This window comes from Palaemon carinicauda, chromosome 12 (assembly GCF_036898095.1).
Source record: "Palaemon carinicauda isolate YSFRI2023 chromosome 12, ASM3689809v2, whole genome shotgun sequence".
NCBI classification, from domain to species: Eukaryota; Metazoa; Arthropoda; class Malacostraca; order Decapoda; family Palaemonidae; genus Palaemon; species Palaemon carinicauda.
In genome coordinates, this window is record NC_090736.1 from 85,758,198 (window position 1) to 85,765,324 (window position 7,127).

The following is a 7,127-nucleotide window of genomic DNA, read 5'->3' on the forward strand; positions in this document are numbered from 1 at the left end:
GAAATCTACGCAGTTACGTCATGTTCAATCTTTTTTCGGTACAACTATTAATGGAAAATTATAAGGGCTGTTTGATTTCATAATGACTCCTTCTTCTAGCATTTTACCTACTTCATCATTTATTTCATTCTGGAATTTCATAGGGAGTCTGTACGAGGGTACATAGATAATTTTCTGCTTGTACTTTAACCTCATTTGATGCTCGATGACATCTGTTTTTCCTAAGGATCCATCCGTAGTGGAAAAAACATCATGATACTCAGTTAAAAGTCCAAAAATTTTTGCTGAACTTCTTCTTCTTGAATGTCTTTATTTATTTTATTCTTAATAGATTGCAAAAGGGATTCATCCGCAACTGATTGAACATGATTGATTTCAGCAACGGTAAGAATACGATGTTTATAAACTTCTACATCCAAGATATGTTGATTTTTGTGAATTACTAGAGTGTTATTTAAATGATTACAGACTTAAATATTACATTGTTGATGTGAGCCTACTGTATAAATAGCTTGTGTGACGGACAATCCGTTAGGTTTCAAAGTGTCGGAAAGGATTAATATTTCATATCCCGGTAACATTTTATTTATTTGCACTATTAAATTCGAAGTTACGTTCGGCTCGATAGATTGCGTGCAAGATGATATTACGGGTGAACGAGAATTCTGTTGGGTCGCGTATATTATTTCTTTATTAGTGAGACAAGTTATTGGTTCTTCAACGTACGTCACTGTTTTATTTGTCATCTCCTTTTTATCCAAAACTGATTTTAAGGTATTAGAAGACTTATAGAATTTTCCTTTGATATACACGCCGTGCTTGGCAGGGGCTAAGATAATGTTTTGGTATCCCATAGATGGGTATCCTATAATTACAGCTGGATACATATCAATGTTTTGTACAACAACAAATGTATCGGCAAACGTGCACTTACCAATCTTGAACTGAACATGAGTTACGCCTATTACATTTAATTCATTATTTCCTATAACAGAGAGCCTTACTCCGGACTTTTCTATAGGGAAGATCGAAAACAACAAATAATGTGTCCTCAATTCCATGATATTACTTGGACTACCAGAGTAAAAAAATAATGTAAATGATCTGTGTTCTAAATTTACAGCATCTAATGTTGGTCATAACTCATTTTGGCTTATTATTGTATGAATTTGTTGCAAATCTACGGGAGCATGCACTGATCTATTCATTTCGGCCATGTGTTTCATAGGAAAATCTATTGCCTCACAATGATCTGATAAAACATTAAATGGATTATTCAATACTACTGATGTTGATATGAATGACCTTGACCCAACATCATTCTCTTCCCCACTGGAGTTAATTATGTGGTATTGTGGCGGGATGTTGCAACAACAACCCCCACACCCTGAATCACTCTACCAGAGAATTGTCCCACGACACAAACTTTCCCCTTACTTTATCAACTGGACTCTTGGACAGAAGGAAAATTTAAACAACACATAACCTTAAAACTCTATTCTCAAAAACTAACACTTAAAACTAGAATCAAATGCATCCAAAAATTTAACACTAAATATACAATAAACACCATTCAAAAAATAAAAAAAAAACTATCAAAACTTAACATTAACCTCACACCACCAACACCAAAAATAAATATATATATATATATATATATATATATATATATATATATATATATATATATATATATATATATATATATAAATTATCTTTTATAAATAATATGGGACAACAACACTGTCGCCACACACAAGCCGGACTTCTCTTTACGGCACACTAACACAACTCTGTGTTTAACAGTTCACTGGGTGGCAATTTGCCACAACTACTTCCCTGATTGGGGTCGTGGTTATTATTAGCACCACCACCATCATCATCATCACCATCATCATCATCATCAACAGCAATCTGAATTTGATTCGGTCCGGGTCATCAACAATTGTACAAATCAGAGTAGTCGTATCAAATTCCCTATTACAAGCCAATTCGTCAACAATCAATAAATCCACTTTCAAAAATAACTCCCCAAAGGAGGAATCACGGCTTTTTAAATAAATAAACACTTCCACGCTGGTAAAATAATAATGGAGTAATTCCAGCATTTACACACGCAATTGTCTTAAGCTGCAGTCAAATCAAAATAAGCATTTACCCAAGACATTCACCCCTGTCGTAACCTAACTAAAAACATAAACAAACAATCTCATTTATACCAACAGTCTTTCTCACAACAAACAATCAATACACTAACTACCTCTCTCTCTCTCTCTCTCTCTCTCTCTCTCTCTCTCTCTCTCTCTCTCTCTCTGAGGATTTGGCAAAAGAAAATGTAAATAAAAAAAAATTAATCCTCCACATTCCTCCCCCCTTACTTTGCCAAATCCTACTCAAATAACACTTACATTATTTTTTTTTCATTACTCAGTCGCAGTCGAGAACGGGACCTCTGCTCCGAGTAACTGGGCCCTTATGCACTCTATCATTCACTTCTTCCTTATCACAAACATTCGCTACATTAACACTATTCCTATCTAAATCCCTATCATCTAATATATCATGTACAATCATATCTACCTCGTTCTCATCTGGCCCTAAAATTACACTCACTTCTGTAAACAGTTCATCCATTTCATCAAGAACATTCTCAACTTTAGCAAAAGATTCATTCATGCTACTTATCATTCTACTATATCTCACTCTTGCGTTATTCATTCTTTCTTTTACATCATCTAACGAAAAGCCACACACACTATAAGTATCATTCATACTCAGCCACGTTTCATCTGTATTAATACATTAATCTTCCACACTCACTTGCAAATTTACACCCTTGTCAAACTTATTCGTATTCTTACCTATACCTATAAATTTCCCTTGCACTTTCTCCTCACTTAAAACTTTCAAACATCTCCCTTTTTCCTATATTCAAATAACACTAATTGTTTATTTTCCAGCCCTAACTTCTCATGCATACTAGACTCATACTTGCTCATTTCCAACCAATTATTCATCCCATTCTCACAAATACTGATCCTATTCCTTCCACACACACACAAGAGGACTCACCCAGCTGAACCCTCTTACACTCTAGTTTCCCGAACATCCTGGCTGACTTAATCCCTTCCTCCTACATTCTCTAGCTACATGCCCATCTGCACCACATTCAGTACACTTATCCCGCGGCTCCTTACACATTCTAGCATAATGACCATCCTTACCACAATTACCACAAATCACATTCATATGATTACTACGACATCCACTCGCTATGTGCCCAGTCATACCACACCGATAACATTTTACGCCTTTCTCTTTCTTGCACTCGCTGATTCTATGCCCTGTCTCTCCACACCCAAAACATGCTCCTAACGCCCATCTACACTCATTCTTTTTATGCCCTACTTTCCCACACCTATAACACTTCTCTACACGGACACAACTACCTGACTTACCTCGCTGCACACAAGCACTCCTATCCCTCCAAACCTGATTCCCTTGCCTAAACCCTTCATTTGTCCTTACAGGTATTCCCACATTACTCGCCCTAACACTCCTATCTACTACACTATCAGCTAACCTCATCGGTCCTCTAATAACAGCATCTCTAAAACTAACAAATTCTGGCACACTTTCCTCCATTCCAGTTCTTACACTCACAGATTTACTTCCTTTCATACATCTATCTAACTCGTAATCCTCAACTATCTCTAAAATATCATCCCATGTCAGTCTTTCATTAGTCCATCTCATTTTCTCCTTCCGTTTTAAGTTAATAAACTCAGCAACATTCTCCGGTACAGTAGCCAAACACTTCTTCATTAATTCCTTATTCTCATTTATGCCTTCATCCCCATACTTCTTCCTAGCTAACGTTTCCAACCTACATACATACATCAATATCGCTTCTCCTACATTCATCCGTGCCTCATCAAAATCATTCTTACGCTTATACCTAACACTCCCTTTCCTTACGTTTCACCTGCTATATTATTTCCTTTTTCACACTTTCATAATCAACATCCCCTACACTCATTATCACACCATACATCGTCAACAAATACCCAGTCAAATATTCTCCTAACTCCCTAGCCCAAACTCTTTTACTATCACCATACTTATCCTGACAATACCTCTCATGCTCCTTGAAAAATTCATATACATCCCTACTACTATGCTCATTGAACCTTTCACATCGGTGTACCTCTCTCATAAACACAGTCTTACACACATCACGTTCATTCTCACTGCTACCTAACTTCTTGATTCCTACTTCCTCGCTATAATATAAGGAATCTAATTCCACACTCATACTCCTATCCTTGATCATACTCTTTATAGCCCTTTTCTTACTCACAACTTTCACCCATTCACGATCATATTTGCTATCATCCTGACACTTTTTTTTCTCTTTCTTCACATCACTTTTACCTTTCCTTTCATCTTTACTCGCACCTTTTTGTTCATCCTTACTATGCCTGATACCCTTATCTTCAATCTCACTATCACTATTACTATTATTATCACTATCACTTCCTTTCCCATTATCACCTACCTTAACCTTCTCTTCCACTACCAACCCATTACCCCTAGCAGAGGCCACTCCTCCAACAGCGCCTTCACCCATGAAAGTTTTCATCATTCCCATTACCTGCCCCATCATAGCTTCCATTTGTTCCTCATTCTCACGCATCTTTATCTCAACACCCTCTTCCACTCTCTCTACAGTTCCATTTAGCGCTTTCAGTTCCTTTCGCATCTCCTCATTCTCACAACTTAACCTCTTATTCTCATGCAGCAACTTCTCCTCACGCTCCTTACTCAGCCGCAATTCCTCCCTTAATAATTTGTTCTGCTCTTCCATTTTCCGTCTTAACTCTTAATATCTTATCCTATTCAGTCCTTCGTCTAAGAGTCCAGCTATCAATCCCACCTCGGCAGTCCCTGTTCGGGCGCCAAAATAATGTGGCGGGATGTTGCAACAACAACCCCCACACCCTGAATCACTCTACCAGAGAATTGTCCCACAACACAAACTTTCCCCTTACTTTATCAACTGGACTTCTGGACAGAAGGAAAATTTAAACAACACGTAACCTTAAAACTATATTCTCAAAAACTAACTCTTAAAACTAGAATCAACTGCTTCCAAAAATTTAACACTAAATATACAATAAACACCATTCAAATAAACCAAAAAAAAAACTATCAAAACTTAACATTAACCTCACACCACCAACACCAAAAATAAATATATATATAAATTATCTTTTATAAATAATATGGGACAACAACACTGTTGCCACACACAAGCCGGACTGTCTTTACGGCACACTAACACAACTCTGTGTTTAACAGTTCACTGGGTGGCTATTTGCCACAACTACTTCCCTGATTGGGGTCGTGGTTATTATTAGCACCACCATCATCATCATCATCACCATCATCATCATCATCAACAGCAATCTGAATTTGATTCGGTCCGGGTCATCAACAATTGTACATATCAGAGTAGTCGTATCAAATTCCTTATTACAAGCCAATTCGTCAACAATCAATAAATCCACTTTCAAAAATAACTCAAAAATAACACTTCCACGCTGGTAAAATAATAATGAAGTAAATCCAGCATTCACACACGCAATTGCCTTAAGCTGCTGTCAAATCAAAATAAGCATTCACCCAAGACATTCACCACTGTCGTAACCTAACTAAAAATATAAACAAACAATCTCATTTATACCAACAGTCTTTCTCACAACAAACAATCGATACACTAACTACCCCTCTCTCTCTCTCTCTCTCTCTCTCTCTCTCTCTCTCTCTCTCTCTCTCTCTCTCTCTCTCTCTCTCAGGATTTGGCAAAAAAAATAAATTAAGATAAAACAAAAATTAATCCTCCACAGTATTTGCATTGTTCTGCACATTCTGAAAATTAGTCTGACCTTGCGAGTTCCGGTTTGACGACCCAGGATCAGCGTTATTCGAAGAACTATTTGTTTGTTTATGATTTTGAACTACATTGACGTTTGGTTGTTTCTTCCTATTAAACTGAGGATCTTTCTTTTTATTTCCATATGGAACTGACTGTGGAATTGACTGTGTATTTCTAGGATTCTGTTGTGTCTTACTTGAGTAGCACTGACTATATGAATGAGTAGAACTATTATGTAACGAACAGAATCTCGTTCTGCAGTCTGCAATCAAGTGACCTTGACGTTTGCAATTATAACACGTCATTCCTGCAACTTGACTATTATGAACTACGTTTACTTGTTGTGGCTTAGTTTCATTCTTTGCAAAAACTTGTGTAAACACGGATCAAGATCAGGACACTTAGACATATGTTTCTTTATCTGTTTATATACATCCAATTATGTATTTGCTGGCAGTAACTTTTTATCAAAACACCGCACTAAAGCTTCAGGCAACATAAGTGTCATGCAAGGTAAATATATTAATCGTAAGAAATCTTTCACGGTGGTGTTATCTCTAGTAACCCAAGTGGAATTACCCAAAATATATTGATACTCCTTTAGCCTATCGGCAATGAGAGCTGCTCTCTCAATAACATTAAGCTGAGTCATATTGGCTTGCTTAAGTGTATTTCTTAATGTTAAAACTACATCCAAGGCTTCCTCACCACCATAGACCGCACGTAGCCTAACTTTGAAATCATCCAATGTATCTGCTTCTTGAAACGAAACTCCCCTCAAATACGCACTCACATCTCCTTTACAAAAGTCTATAAAACTTTTAGCTTCTTGTAATTGTACAAATTGGTCTATAATTTGTTTAGCATTTAAATGAGCGTCGATGGAAGAAATCCACGACTCAACATTCTGAGGTAGGAAGCCGTTGACCCGACCTTGAAAAGGAAGGATAGCTGATCGGGCATTAACTAAGGTAACAATGGGAGCTGGGATGCGGTTACTCGGGCCGGGGGTGGGGTTACTCGGGCTGACAGGAGGTGTCATTTTGACTTTAACTTGTTTTTTATCTCTTCGATTCCTTGCAATCTTATCAAAATCTCTATATGAATTCAGACGTCCACTGCGTGAACGCATAAATACTATTCAAACAAAGATCATAACACAATCCCCCAATACAATGATACAAATATA